Below are 15,328 nucleotides of genomic sequence, written 5' to 3' on the forward strand. Positions count from 1 at the left end.
TTACCAAAGAACTTGGACAAAGTGAGTGTATGTTGGATATGTGGTTGCTGAAGTGACCACAGGCACAGATCTGTCCTCTATTTCCATGGGTACAGTATCTGTTTCAGTATCATCTCTTACTTGATCCCTTATAGTTTTCTGTTTCTTTTTCTTTTTAAAAAATATTGTTGGGTCTAAAGGCAGATCCATTTTTAGTTTTCTGAGAAAATCCCACACTGTTTTCCATAGTGGTCGTATCAGTCTGCAATCCCACCAACAGTGCACTAGGGTCTCCTTTTCTCCACAACTTCTCCAACACTTGTTATTTGTTGCTTTGTTTATGATGGCCATTCTGACCGGTGTAAAATGGTATCACATTGTGGTTTTAATTTGCATCTCTCTGATAGCTAGCGATATTGAGCACCTTTTCATGTGTCTCTGGATCCTCTGTATGTCCTCCTTGGATAAGTGTCTGTTCAAGTCCCTTGCCCATTTTTTAATTGGGTTGCTTGTCTTAGAGTGGAGTCATGTAAGTTCTTTGTATATTTTGGAGATTAAACCCTTGTCTGAGTACCATATGATCTCACCCTTAACAGGAACCTAATCAACAAAACAAACAAACAAGCAAAATATAACCAAAGACACTGAAATAGAGAACAGGCTGACAATCACCAGAGCACCTGAGCGGAGAGGGGAGGGAATTTCAGAAGAAAAGGGGAAGGGTTTACAGGAACAAGTATAAAGGACACATGGATAAAAACTAGGGGCGGGGGTGGAAATGGGAGGGAGGTGGGAAGCCTCTCACTGGGGTGTGGGCTGGGATGGGAGTAAAAGACAGAAAACTACTTGAACAACAATTAAAATTAAAAAAAATGTACAAAAATTTATTGTTCAAGTATAATTGTGCAAGCCTTTTCCTCCCCCCACTCCCTCCACCCCAGCCATCCCTATCTCCCTCCCCTGATTCCACCCTGCCTTGGTTTTGTCCATGTGTCCTTTATAGTCGGTTTTCTTTGTCCCTGCCTTAAGTGATTTCTCCTTTAATTCATCATACTCACTATCCTTGTAAGGATTCTTTAGATCCACAGTACTAATCAAGTCATTCATCCTCAACCAGTTTCTATGGCTCCCAACTGCCTACTTTAAAAAAATCTTTATTGAATTTATGGGGTAACATTGGTTAATAAAATTATATAAGTTTCAATATGAATTTCAACTGTATATGTATTGTGTGTTCACCACCCAAAGTCAAGTCTTCTTCTGTTACCATTTATCCAACTACCTTGTTTATAAACATTCTGACTCCTTGAGTACGATTCAAAATTTAGTATGATATATCTAGGTTTTTTAAATTGACATTTTTATTGAGGTAATTACAGATTTATATGTGGTTGTAGAAATAATGCAGCAAGATTTGATTCTTTAATTAGTTTCCTCTGATGGTATCATTTTATCAACAATTTTATTTTATTAAGATTTTATTGAATATACTTGATTGATTCTATTTGGAGTTCTCTTCTTGTGTTCATTTCTGTACTGTTTGTGTGTTTGGGCCATCATTTGGTTCTATACAATCTTGTCTTATGTGTAGATTTGTGTATCTACCATCCCAGCAAAGATCTAAACAATTTTATCCCTGTAAGGATGCCTTGTGTCATCCTTTCATAACAACACTCCCCTCCTTTAAATTTCTTCCCCTCCAGTTTTGTTTCTGACCCCTGAAACTGCTAGTGCGTTCTCTATTTCTAAAGTTTTGTCATTTTAAATATGTTATTTAAATGCAATCATACCTTTTGGGCTTGGCTTCTTCATTTAGCATAATTTATTTGGAGATTCATTAAGTTGTGTATATTAATAGTTGATTGCCTTTTGTTTCTCAGTAGTATCCGATGTACCATTTTCTTTAATGAGTCACCCATTGAAGGACATCTGTGTAGTTGTCAGTTTCTGGCAATTATGAATAAAGCCACTGTGAACATTTATGTGTAGGTTTTTGTGTGAACATTTGTTTTTATTCGTGTCCAAGTATGCAAATACTGAGTCGTGTGGTAATTTCATGCTAAGTTTTATAAGAAACTATCAAACTACTTCCCACAGTAATTACCATTTTATATTACTACTAGTGATGTAGGAATGATCCAGTTTCTTTGTATCTTTGCTGGCATTTAGTATTGTCATTATTTTTTGTATTTTACCATTCTGATAGACATGGAGATATATCTCGTGATATTTTACTTTGCATTCCCTTAATGACTAATTATGCTGAATACCTTCTCAGGTGCTTATTGCTATCTGTATATCCTCTTCAGTGAAATATCTCTTTATTTATATTACCTATTTTTTAAATGGATTGCTTGATTGTTACTGTTGAGTTTTGAATGTTCTTTATATAAATACCAGTCCTGTGCTAGATATGGGGTTTGAAAATATTTCCCATCTCTCTGTATTTTGTCTTTTCAATCCCTGAACAAGGCATTTTGTAGATAAAAGTATTTAATTCTTATGAGGCCCAATTTATAAATTTATTATTTTGTGGGTCATGTGTTTAGTGTCAAGTCTAACTCTTTGCCTAGCCATAGACCCTGAAGATAATCTCCTGTTTTGAAGTTCTTTTTCACTAAAAATTTCATAGTATTGCATTTTATTCTACAATCAATTTTGAGTTAATTTTTGTATAAGATATAGGTTAAGTTCTATGTATTCATTTATTTTTTTTGTCTATGGATGCCTCATTGATCTAGTACCGTTTATTAAAAAGGCCATTACCTTTTATTTAGTAATTTGTCAGAAATCAATTGGATATATTAGTGTGAGTGTATTTCTAAGTTCACTGTTTAGTTCCATTGATCTAAGTGCCTATCTCTTTGCCAATACAAAACTTCTTGATTACTGTAGCTACAGAGTAAGGCTTAATATTGGTCAGAGTACTCCTTCCCATTTTACTCTTCCTTGTTAAGATTGTTTTAACTATTCTAGGACCTGCATATTTCCATGTAAATTTTGGAATAAGCTTGCCTATGTCTATAAAAAAAAAACTTCTGTGGTTTTAATAGGAGTTGCACTAATTATAGTTGTAATTGCATTAAACCAATAGGTTATAACTTGCTGAGAATATTTATTATGAACAAGTATTCAGTTTTATAAAATGCCTTTTTCACGTTGATTGACATGATCATGTGATTTTTTTCTTTAGCTTGTAAATACAGATTACACTGATTGTTTTTCAGATATTGCATACTTTGAATGAATCTCATGTGGTCATGGTTTATAATTCTCTTCATATGTTGTTGGGTTTTGCTAATATTCTAGTTGAGGATTTTCTATTCTAAATTCATTAGAAATATTAGTTTGTGTTTTTATTTTTGTGCTGCTTTTTTCAGTTTGTTTTGATATCAAGGTAACACTGTACACTGCTGTTTCCCTTTCAGAATCAAGAGTGAGACCATGTAGTTATATTTCTTCCTATATAAGATGATACTACAATACTTTTATTTCCTTTTCTCTTTCCATTTAACCATTTTGCTGTTGAAAGAATTTAAGATTTTAGATCCAGTTTACTATGGTTCTTCTTTTTTTATGAATTTTTTTATGGTTTCTCTAAGATTTATATATGGCATTTTCATTCTTTTATTTTATCCCATCCATATTTATAGTCATTACTTGGATTGAATTCTATGTTCTAATGGTTTCATTGCTTATTGACTGTCTCTTTATTCCATGATATAGCCATTATTAATATCTTTATTTTGTTTAATTTTTGTCTAGCTAGAGTAGCCCTTTGAGCAATATATTTTAGCAAGAGTGATATATTTTCTGAGATAATACATCTGAGAATATTTTCCTGTTGCATGTACACATGAATGAAACTTATCTGGGTATATAATATTTTTGTGTCATATTTTTTCTCTAATATTGCATAGAATTTGCTCCATTACTTGAATTCCATAGAATTTGTTCCATTGCTCTTCCTATACGTAATGCTACAGAGAAGCATGAGAATATCCCACTCACCTTTCCTTTCCTCTCTTTCATTTCCACTACTTCTTTTGTTTTGCCTCTTTTTCTTCATCTCCTTTCTATCCCTCCTTTCCCCCTTTTCCTCCTCCTCCTCCCTCCCTAACTCTTCTTTTCCTCCTCTCTCCTTCTTCTCTTTTTTCTTGCCCATTCTCTTCTTTCATCTGTTTTATTCTCTGTCCTCCTTTCCCTTTCCCCTTCCATTTCCCTTCTGTCACCTCCTTCCTCACCTCCTCACTTTCCTCTTCGTGTTCCCTTTTTTCTCCTTCTCCTCCCCCTTTTCTTTCTCCTCTCCCTCTTCCCTACCTTTCCCCTTTCTTCCTCCTCCCGCATGTCTTCCTCCCCTCACTTTTAAGTTTTTCCTTGTCTCCCATCTCATCTCCTCCCGACCCTCCTTCTTCTTCACTTCTTCTTTAGGATACTTTTTCTCCTTTTTCTATTATCCTCTCCTTCATTTCCTCTTCCTCTTCCTCTTCTCCTTTGTTCTGCTCATTTTCATATGTTTTCTTCTTTGTAATTAACCTTACTAGTATCCTTTAATTTTAAAACATCCATCAATATTTAATAGTCAACCTACATGTTATTAATTATGCTTGGAATTCTATGATTCCTATTTACATTCAAAAAGAAACTTGAACTTTAGCTCCATAACTTTGTCATCTATTAAATTTTTCCTATCTACTTTATCTTTCCCATTTATCTTTGGTTTCCAGGAGCATTAATTTTTTTATTATATATATTGGTGCTATTAGTTCTCCATCTCTGTTGTTTCCTCTTTGATCATTTTCCCAGAATCCATTTCATTTTTATTCTGGAGGGGTTTTTCAGTATGTCTTCCATATTTCTGATTAGATTTTTTCGAGTGTTCATATGCTTTGTCAACAACATGAATGAATATATAAATTCTGTGGTTTTATTTCCATTTTTTTCTTTGTTCCTCCCACTCTGTTAGTATCTCTTTTATTTCTTAGCTACTATTTATGGCACAAGTTCTTTTTTTTCTATTTTTTTATTTTAATAATTGTTCAAGTACAGTTTTCTCCCTTTCACTCCCATGCCAGTCCATCCACCCAACCCTCTCCACTTCCCTCCCATTACCACCCTCCCCCTAGTTTTCATCCATGTGTCCTTTAAATTTGTTCCTGTAAACCCTACCCATTCTTGCCTGAAATTCCCTCTTCTCTCCCCTCTGGTCACTGTCAGTTTGTCCTCTGTTTCAGTGTCTTTGGTTATATTTTGCTTGTTTGTTTTGTTGATTAGGTTCCTGTTAAAGGTGAGATGATATGGTATTTGTCTTTCACTGCCTGGCTTATTTCGCTTAGCATAATGCTTTCCAGCTCTATCCAAACTGTTGCAAAGGGTAGGAGCTCCTTCTTTCTTTCTGCTGCACAGAATTCCATTGTGTAAATGTACCATAGTTTTTTGATCCATTCATTTACTGATGGGCATCTAGGTTGCTTCCAGCACCTAGCTATTGTAAATTGTGCTGCTATTGTTGTGGAAAATCCACCCACACGTGGGGAGATAATGAAGCACAAACTTTATTATGGGGGGGGGGGCTCAGAGGAGAATCCCAAATTCTGAGCCCAAAAAGGCTGGGTTAGGGGTCCTTTTTATATACCAGTTATACAGGCAGAAAGGGAGGGGGAACCAGCTGCTGAAAGCAAGCATTCAGAAGCAAGAGCAAGATTAGTGACCTTCAGATAACGTTACATAGCAACGTCTTGCTAGCCGGCTCCTTACCTAAAAATAACTTTTACTCAGCTTTTGTCCGAACAAAACTTGCAAGTGTTACAGAGAGCAGTTTCCTTTCCTGCCACACTATGAACATCGGGGTGCAAAGGTTCTTTTGTATTGGTGTTTTAGTGTTCTTAGGATATAGTCCCAGCAGTGGAATTGCAGGGTCAAAAGGCAGATCCATTTTTAGTTTTCTGAGGAAGTTCCATACTGCTTTCCATAGTGGTTGTACCAGTCTGCAGTCCCACCAAAAGTGCACTAGGGTCCCCTTTTCTCCACAGCCTTTCCAACACTTGTTGTTTGTTGCTTTGTTTATAATGGCCATTCTGACTGGTGTGAAGTGGTATCTCATTGTGGTTGGTTTTAATTTGCATCTCTCTGATAGCTAGCAATATTGAACATTGTTTCATGTGTCTTTGGATCTTCTGTATGTCCTCCTTGGAGAAGTGACTGTTCAAGTCCTTTGCCCATTTTTTTAATTGGATTCCTTGTCTTCTTAGAGTGTAGTCGTGTAAGTTCTTTATATATTTTGGAGATTAAACCCTTGTCTGAGGTATCATTGGTAAATATGTTTTCCCAAAAAGTTTGTTCTCTTTTAATTTTGATACTATTTTCTTTAGCTGTGCGGAAACTTTTTATTTTGATGAGGTCCCATTTGTTTATTCTTTCCTTTATGGCCCTTACTCTAGGAGACATGTCAGTAAAAAAGTTTCTGCGTGAAATATCTGAGATTTTCCTGCCCATGTTCTCTTCTAGGACTTTAATGGTATCATGGTTTATATGTAAGTCTTTTATCCACCTTGAATTTATTTTTGTATATGGTGTAAGTTGGTGCTCAAGTTTCATTTTTTTGCATGTAGCTGTCCAGTTCTCCCAACACCATTTGTTGAAGAGGCTATTTTTATTCCATTTTATGTTGCTGCCTCCTTTGTCAAATATTAATTGACTGTAGAGACTTGGGTTTATTTCTGGGCTCTCTCTTCTGTTCCATTGGTCCATGTGCCTGTTTTTATGCCAGTACCAGGCTGTTTTCATTACAGCGGCCTTGTATAGTTTAGTGTCAGGTATTGTGATCCCTCCTACTTTACTCTTCTTTCTCAAAATTGCAGCAGCTATTCAGGGTCATTTATGGTTCCATATAAATTTTTGAAGTGTTTGTTCTATGTCTGTGAAATAAGCCATTGGTATTTTAATAGGTATTGCATTGAATGTGTAAATTGTTTTGAGTAGTATGGACATTTTGATGATATTAACTGTTCCAATCCATGAACACGGTATATGTTTCCATTTGTTTGTGTCTTCCTTATTTCTTTCTTCAGTGTTATGTAGTTTTCTGAATACAGGTCTTTTACCTCTTTGGTTAGGTTTATTCCTAGATATTTTATTTTTCTTTTTGCTATTTCAAATGGGATTTTTTTCTTTATTTCTGCTTCTGCTGTTTCATTGTTGGTGTACAGAAATGCCTTTGATTTCTGGATATTGACTTTGTATCCCACTGTTTTGCCAAATTCATTTATTAGGTCCAGCAGTTTTTTGGTGGAGTCTATAGGACTTTCCAGGTACAATATCATGTCATCTTCAAACAGTGACAGTTTCGTTTCCTCCTTTTCGATTTAGATGCCTTTTATTTCTTTTTCTTGTCTGATTGCTGTGGCTAAAACTTCCAGTACTATATTGAGTAGAAGTGGTGAAAGTGGACAGCCATGTCTTGTTCCTGATCTTAGTGGAATAGATTTTAATTTTTGTCCATTGAGTATGATGTTGGCTATAGATCTCCCGCATATGGCCTTTATTATGTTGAAGAATGCTCCCTCTATTCCCACTTTGCTGAGTGTTTTTATCATAAATGGGTGCTGTGCCTTATCAAATGCTTTTTCTGCATCTATTGATATGATCATGTGGTTTTTGTCTTTGCTTTTGTTTATTTGATGTATTACATTTACTGATTAGCGAATATTGTACCATCCTTGCCTCCCTGGGATGCAGTTTGACAGTATTTTGTAAAGTACATTTTTAAGGTACTGTTGGATGCAGTTTGCCAGTATTTTGTTGAGGAATTTAGCATCAATGTTCATCAGTGATATTGGCCTGAAGTTTTCTTTCTTTGTTGTGTCTTTATCTGGTTTTGGAATTAGGATGATGTTGGCCTCATAAAAAGAGTTTGGGAGTCTTCCATCCTTTTGGATTTTTTGAAATAGTCTGTGAAGGATAGAGATTAGCTCTTCCTTAAATGCTTTGTAGAATTCTGCTGTGAAACTATCTGGTCCAGGGCTTTTGTGTGTTGGGAGTTTTTTGATTACTGCTTCAATTTCTTTTGCTGTTATTGTTCTGTTCAGGCTTTCTGCTTCTTTTTCATTGAGTTTTGGAAGATTGTATTTTTCTAGAAATTTGTCCATTTCATCTAGGTTTCAATTTTTTTGGCATACAGTTCTTTGTAGTAATTTCTTACAATGCTTTGTATTTCTGTGGTATCTGTTGTAATCTCTCCTCTTTCATTTCTGATTGTGTTTATTTGGGTCTTCTCTCTTTTTTTCTTGATGAGTCTGCTTAAAGGCTTGTTGATTTTGTTTATCTTTTCAAAGAACCAGCTTTTGGATTCATTGATCCTTAGAATTGTGCTTTTAGTGTCTATGTCATTTAATTCTGCTCTGATCTTGGTTATTGCCTTCCTTCTGCTTGCTCTGGGCTGTCTTTGTTGTTGTTCCACTAGGTCTTGTAGACATAGGGTTAGGTTGTTTGTTTGAAATGTTTCTAACTTTTTTAGGTATGCCTGTATTGCTATGAAGTTCCCTCTCAGGACTGCCATCGCTGTGTCCCATAAGTTTTGGGTTGTTGTGAGTTCGTTTTTATTTGTTTCCAGAAACCTTTTGATTTCTTCCCTAATATCATTCTTGACCTATTCATTGTTTAATAGCATGCTATTTAATCTCTATAATTTTGAGTGTTTTGGCTTTTTTCCCTTGGGGTTGGTTTCTAGCTTCAAGCCATTGTGATCTGAGAAAATGCTTGGTATGATTTCAATTTTTTGAAATTTTTGAGGCTTGTTTTGTGTCCTATTATGTGGTCTGTCATTGAAAATGTTCTGTGTTCATTTGAAAAGAATGTGTATTTAGCTTCTTTGGGATGTAGGGTTCTGTATATATCAGTAAAGCACATTTCATCTAGGGTATTGTTCAATGCCACAATATCTCTGTTGATATTTTGTTTGGAAGATCTGTCCATTTTTGATAGTGGGGTGTTAAAATCCCCCACTATAATTGTGTTGCTGTCCATATCTTTCTTGAAGTCCTCTGAGATTTTCTTTATGTATTTGGGTGCTCCTATGTTGGGTGCATATATATTTACAATATTTATATCTTCTTGGTGAATTCTTCCCTTGAGTATTATGAAGTGACCTTCTGGGTCTCTCTTTATGGCCTGTTTTTGGAAGTCTGTTATGTCTGATATGAGTATTGCTACCCCGGCTTTTTTTTCCTTTCCATTTGCTTGGAAAATTTGTTTCCAGCCCTTCACTTTCAGCCTGTGCAGGTCTTTTATCCTGAGGTGGGTCTCTTGTAGGCAGCATATGTGTGTGCCATGTTTTCTTATCCAATCAGCTATTCTATGTCTTTTGGTTGGAGTGTTTAATCCATTTATGTTTAAGATTATTATTGATAGGTACTTATTCATTGTCTTTTATGTACATGTGTTCCTCTCTCTCTCTCTCTTTTTCTTTCTTTTCTTAAATCAGTCCGTTTAGCATCTCTTGCAGAGCTTGTTTGGTGGAGGTGTATTCTTTTAGACCTCTTTTGTCTGAGAAGCTTCTTATTTGGCCTTCTATCTTGATTTAGAGCCTTGCTGGGGAAACTAGCCTTGGTTGCAGACCTCTGGTTCTCATTACTTGGAATATTTCTTGCCATTCTCTTCTGGATTGAAGTGTTTCCATTGAGAAGGCAGCTGGTAGCCTTATTGGGGCTCCCTTGTATGTTACTTCCTGTTTTTCCCTTGCTGTCTTTAATATTCTCTCTTTGTGTTGAAATTTTGCCATTTTAATTATGATGTGTCTTGAGGTGGGCCTCTTTGGGTTCCTCTTGATTGGGACTCTCTGTGTTTCCTGGATTTGTGTGACTTTTTGTCTCATCAAATTAGAGAAATTTTCCATCATTACTTTTTCAAATAGGTTTTTGATCCCTTGCTCTTCCTCTTCTCCTTCTGGTATCCCTATTATATGGATATTATTACATTCCATGTTGTCTTGCATTTCTCTTAATCCCTCTTCATTCTTTTTGAGCCTCTTTTCCTTTTCTTGCTCTTTCTGGGTGTTTTCTTCTACTTTGTCCTCTAGCTCGCTGATCTGATCTTCTGCTTCATTGATCCTGCTTTTCATTCCTTCTACTGTGTTCTTCAGTTTAAAAATTGTATTCTTCCTTTCCTCTTGGCACTTGTTGATAGTTTCTGTTTCCTTTTTCAGGTTGATGTAGTTTTCAGTTAGTTTATTGCAGCTTCCCTGTAGTTTCTGGTAGCTCGTTGTGAGCTCATTGAGCTTCCTGACGATCATTGCTTTGAACTCAATATCTGATAGTTGAATTGCCTCTATTTCATTTAGCATTCTTTCTGATGCTTCCTCCTTTCCTTTCATTTGGGGGTTGTTTATTTGTCTTCCCGTTGTTTGTGAGACTCTTCTTGTTCGCCTCAGCTTCTTATATTGATCTGTTTTGGCTCCCTGGGTTTATGTTGTGAACTTCTTTAGTAGAATAGCAGTGAGTTTCAGTGGTGCTGTTTCCTTGATCTCCCAAGCTCACCGGTCTTGGGCTGTCATTTACGTTGGCTTTGTCTTTGCCTTTGGGTTTTGATTGTTGTTGGGTCTTTCTTTGGTAGTTCATTCCCACTAGTTGGTTAAATGAGGGTCACTCTGTCCACCACCTCTTGTATTCTGTTGTGCTGGTGAGGGCAGGTTGTGTTGAAGCTGGTTCTTCCATGTGTATAAGGTTTAAAGAATTATCTCTTGCTCTTGTTCAGTTGTTTGTATTGGGTACTGTCTCTACTGTTTAGTTGTATTTCCAGATAGGTCCTGGATTGAGGTTTGTGTGGTTACCTCTCCCTCCTTCACCTTCTTCTGTTGTTATCTGTTAGTGGTTCCTTTGTTGTTGGGTTTCCTCTTCCAGTGGGTATCTTAGTGTTCACCGCCTCCACCTATTGTTTTTTGTCATCTTGTTTCAGCACTCTTCTTAGGGTCCGGTTTTTCAGTTCCGCCACAATCCTTTGTTCCCTATTTTCACATATGCTGAAGTATGTTGGTTGCTTGCTTCTTTACTCCGGAGATTGGTCAGGATTTTCTCCCCTGAGCAGAAGGAAGCCGAATGTGCTCCTTCCTACTCTGATGACATCTTAGCCCCCACAAGTTCTTCCTATAGTGAATTATACCTATAGAGAAACAAATATTTTAAAAATTTGTCTTGATTTTCTTAGCGTATATTTTTCTTACAATCTGTTTTTAGTGTCTTTAATGAAATATAATATAGGTATATTTATACATTATTTTAAGTGCTGCATCTTTTCTTTATGGCTTCACATAGTTGTTTTTGATATTTAGTTTGCTTTTCCTTGATTCTGAACCCTTTCATACGGGTAGATAGGGTCTCCTTGAATCACCCAATAGTACACCTGGCTGCAGGTAGATTCATCCTCTCAGGACTTAATTTTGGAAATGTAGGTAGAAGCTATGATGTAAATTGCTATGACCAGTCCTGTGCCTAGGTAGAGAACGTTCTCATTTGAGTTTTTGTCCTGGAGACAAAGTTTCTGTTTCTTAAATTCTGATTGATCCTGCCCTTTAACAGTAAGAAAATCCATAGTGTAGTTTTTTTTTAACCCGTTTTTTCTGGTATTTCTATTCTCTGTAGCGTTGACAAATGACAGTGAACTGGGATTTCTGTATACTATACCCTGCAAAGCCCAGAGGAAACTAGGGGCCTTCCATTGCTGCTACTTTGCACTGCTTTGTCTATATAGATATAAAAGAAAATTCCCTGAGATGATGCAGGATAAATTTGAATCTCCCATTACTGTTCCCATTAACTTACTCCCATCTCCCAAAAATATCTGATTAGTTGATAGCATTCTTCCCTAGGTTTATGAGATGTTATTCTCTATAATTAAAAAAAAGCTGTCATTTCATTAGGTTCCCTGAAGAATGAATGATTTATGTTTGTCTTCTATTAATGTATCTTTCTTATTAATCCAAATGATCTTCAACCTATACATTTTCAAACTAATATAAAACTATCCAATATTAATTATAATCCTCTTATAAGTATTTATAGTTATTTTGCAAATAAATATTTTATGCTTTATTTTGTTAATGTGCTGTCTCATTGTTTGATTTATGGATGTTAAACCATCCTTGCATTCCTGGGAAAATTTCACTATGTCATGGTGTATAATCTTTATAATGTATTGTCAGATCCAGTTTGCTAATAATTTGTTGAGAACTTTTACATCTATGTTCGTCAAGGACATTGGCCTATAATTTTCTTTTTTCTTTTTTATAATGTCTTTTTCTTTGTTATCAGGGAAATGCTAGCTTTGTAGAGTGAGTTTGGAATCATTCCTTCTTGATTTTTTTAATGGAACTTTTTCTTGTGCCCACATATCTACACATTTTCAGAGGAGAGAAAAAAAAGCTGAACTCACCAGTAGCCTAATTTATCCCAAGTTAGTTTTCCTTTCAGTCATCTTGTTATAAAGAAATAACCAGCCCTGGCTAGTGTGGCTCAGTTGGTTGAGTGCTGGCCCGTGAACCCAAGGGTTGCTGGTTTGATTCCCTGTCAGGGCACATGCCTGGGGGTTGCAGGCCAGGTCCCCATTAGAGGATGTGTGAGAGGCAACCACACACTGATGTCTCTCTCCCTCTCTTTTTCCCTTCTTCTCCCTCTAAAAATAAATAAGTAAAATATTTTTTTAAAAAGAAATAACCACTATTCCTTGCTATAAACTTTTGATTTTAAGTGGTGTATCATTTTTTGCAGTTTTATGATAAACTGAAATTCTAGATAACCTTGGGTTACAGATGACTTCTTAGACTCAAAGAAGGATCAATAATAAATTGATGTTAGACTTAATTAACATAAAAAATTCTGTGACAAAGGCACTTAAAATGAGAAGACAAGCTACAGAATGGGAGAAAATCTTTGCAAAACACATATCAGTAATATACAAAGAACTATTTATATAGTAATGAAGAAAACAAACAACCCATTTTTAAGAAGTGAGCAAAATATGTGAACAGAAACCTTACCAAACAAGTTATACACATGGCAGAAAAGCATATGAAAAGATGCTTAGTATCATATAACATTAAAGAACTGAAAAATAAACCAAAAGTTAGATACCACTACACATCTGTTAGAATGGCCACAGTTCAAAATACTGATACCATCAAATGCTGGTGAGAATGTGGAGCAACAGGAACTGTGTCTTATTGCTGATGGTAATTTGAAATGGTATAGTTGCTTTAGATGAAACTTTGACAGTTTCTTGCAAAAGTAAATGTACTCATACTGTGTGACCCAGAAGTCGTGCTCCTTGGTAGTTATCCCAACTAATCAAAAATACATGAACACAAAAGCATTCACATGAATCTTTATAGCAGCTTTATTTACCAAAATGTGGAAGCAACCAAGATGTCCTTCAGTAGGTGAATGGATGAATAAACTTTGATACATCCAGACAATGGAATATTATTCAGTGCCAAGAAGAAATGAACTATTAAGCCATGAAAACATGTGGAGGAACTTTATATATTGGTAAGTGAAAGTCTTTGATAAATATATTAAATATACATATATATATATAAGACAAAGAAATATATATGGGTTTTAATGAGACCTATGTCAATTTTAAGATATATTTGTGAATAAAAAGTGAGAAATATAAACAATTTATAGAATCAATGCAATCCCTATTAAATATCAATGACATATTTCACAGATATAGAATAAACATTTCAAAAATTTATATGGAACCATGAATGACTTCCAATAGCCTCAGGAATTTTGAGAAAGAAGTACAAAGTAGGAAGGATCACATATCTGACATCAAACTGTATTACAAGGCCATGGTAATCAAAACAGTCTGTTACGGGCATAACAACAGACACATAGACCAATGGAACAGAACAGAGATCCCAGAAATAAATCCAGGTCTCTATGGTGAATTAATATTTGACAAATGGAAAAGAAGCATAAAATGGAGTAAAAATAGCCTCTTCAACAAATGGTATTGGGAGATTTGGATAGCCACATGCAACAAAAAGAAACTCAACCACCAACCTACCTCATACACAAAAACAAATTCAAGGTGGATAAAAGACTTAAATATAAGTTGTGACACCATGAAAGCCCCAGAAGAGAACATAGGCAGGAAAATCTCAGATATTCCATGCAGCAATATTTTCACCAATATATCCCTTAAAGCAAGGGATATAAAGAAAGAATAAACAAATGAGGCTACATCAAAATAAAAACTTATGCATGGTTAAAGAAAACAGTATTAAAATGAAAAGAGAACCAACTGTATGGGACAACATATTTGCCAATGATACCTCAGAAAAGATTTTGATCTCTAAAATATATAAAGAACTCACATGACTCCACTCCAGGAAGACAAACAACTCCATTTAAAAAGTGGGTAAAGGACCTGAACAGAGACAGTTGTCCAAGGAGGACATACAGAAGGCCCAGAGACATATGAAAGGATGCTCAGCATCACTAGTCATCAGAGAGATGCAAATTAAAACCACAGTGAGATACCACTTCACACCAGTCAGAATGGCCATCATAATAAACAAATCAACAAACAACAAGTGTTGGAAAGGATGTGGAGAAAGGGGAACTCTAGTGCACTGTTGATGGGAATGCAGACTGGTGTGGCCACTGTGGAAAACAGTATGAAATTTCCTCAGAAAACTAAAAATGGATCTGCCTTTTGACCCAGAAATTCCCCTGCTGGGATTATACCCTAAGAATCCTGAAACACCAAATCAAGAGAACCTGTGCTCCCCAATGTTCATAGCAGCACAATTTACAATAGCCAATCTCTGGAAGCAGCCTGTGTGCCCATCAGTAAATATGTAGATCAAAAAACTGGTTACATTTGCATGATGGAATACTACACAACGGAAAGAAAGAAGGAGCTCCTACCCTTTGCAACAACATGGATGGAACTGGAGAGCATTATGCTAAGTGAATTAAGCCAGGCAGTGAAAGACAAATACCATATGATCTCACCTATAAGTGGAACCTAATCAACAAAACAAAGAAGCAAGCAAAATATGACCAGAGACATGGAAATAAAGAACAAACTGATAGTAACCAGAAGGGATGGGGGAAGGAGATAATGGGGGAAAGAAGGCAAAGGGTCCTCAAAGAGTATGTATAAAGGACCCATGGACAAAGCCAAAAGGGTGTAGGATTGAGGGTGGGAGGTGGGCATGGTTGTGGTGAGGGAAAGTGGTGGTGTGAAAATGGAGACAACTGTATTCAAATAAAAACTAAAAAATGATTAATAAAAAGAAAATCTAATATATGAAGAAAGACATTGAACAGTATCATAACCAAAT

At 35.8% G+C, this 15,328-nt stretch overlaps 1 protein-coding gene across 1 annotated transcript in view; it reads left to right on the forward strand.

Moving 5' to 3' along the window:
• Positions 1-15,328, forward strand: part of GRID1 (glutamate ionotropic receptor delta type subunit 1) — a 731,665-nt gene that overhangs the window by 609,290 nt on the left and 107,047 nt on the right. The window lies entirely within an intron of this gene.

The sequence above is a fragment of the Phyllostomus discolor genome, chromosome 5 (assembly GCF_004126475.2).
Source record: "Phyllostomus discolor isolate MPI-MPIP mPhyDis1 chromosome 5, mPhyDis1.pri.v3, whole genome shotgun sequence".
NCBI classification, from domain to species: Eukaryota; Metazoa; Chordata; class Mammalia; order Chiroptera; family Phyllostomidae; genus Phyllostomus; species Phyllostomus discolor.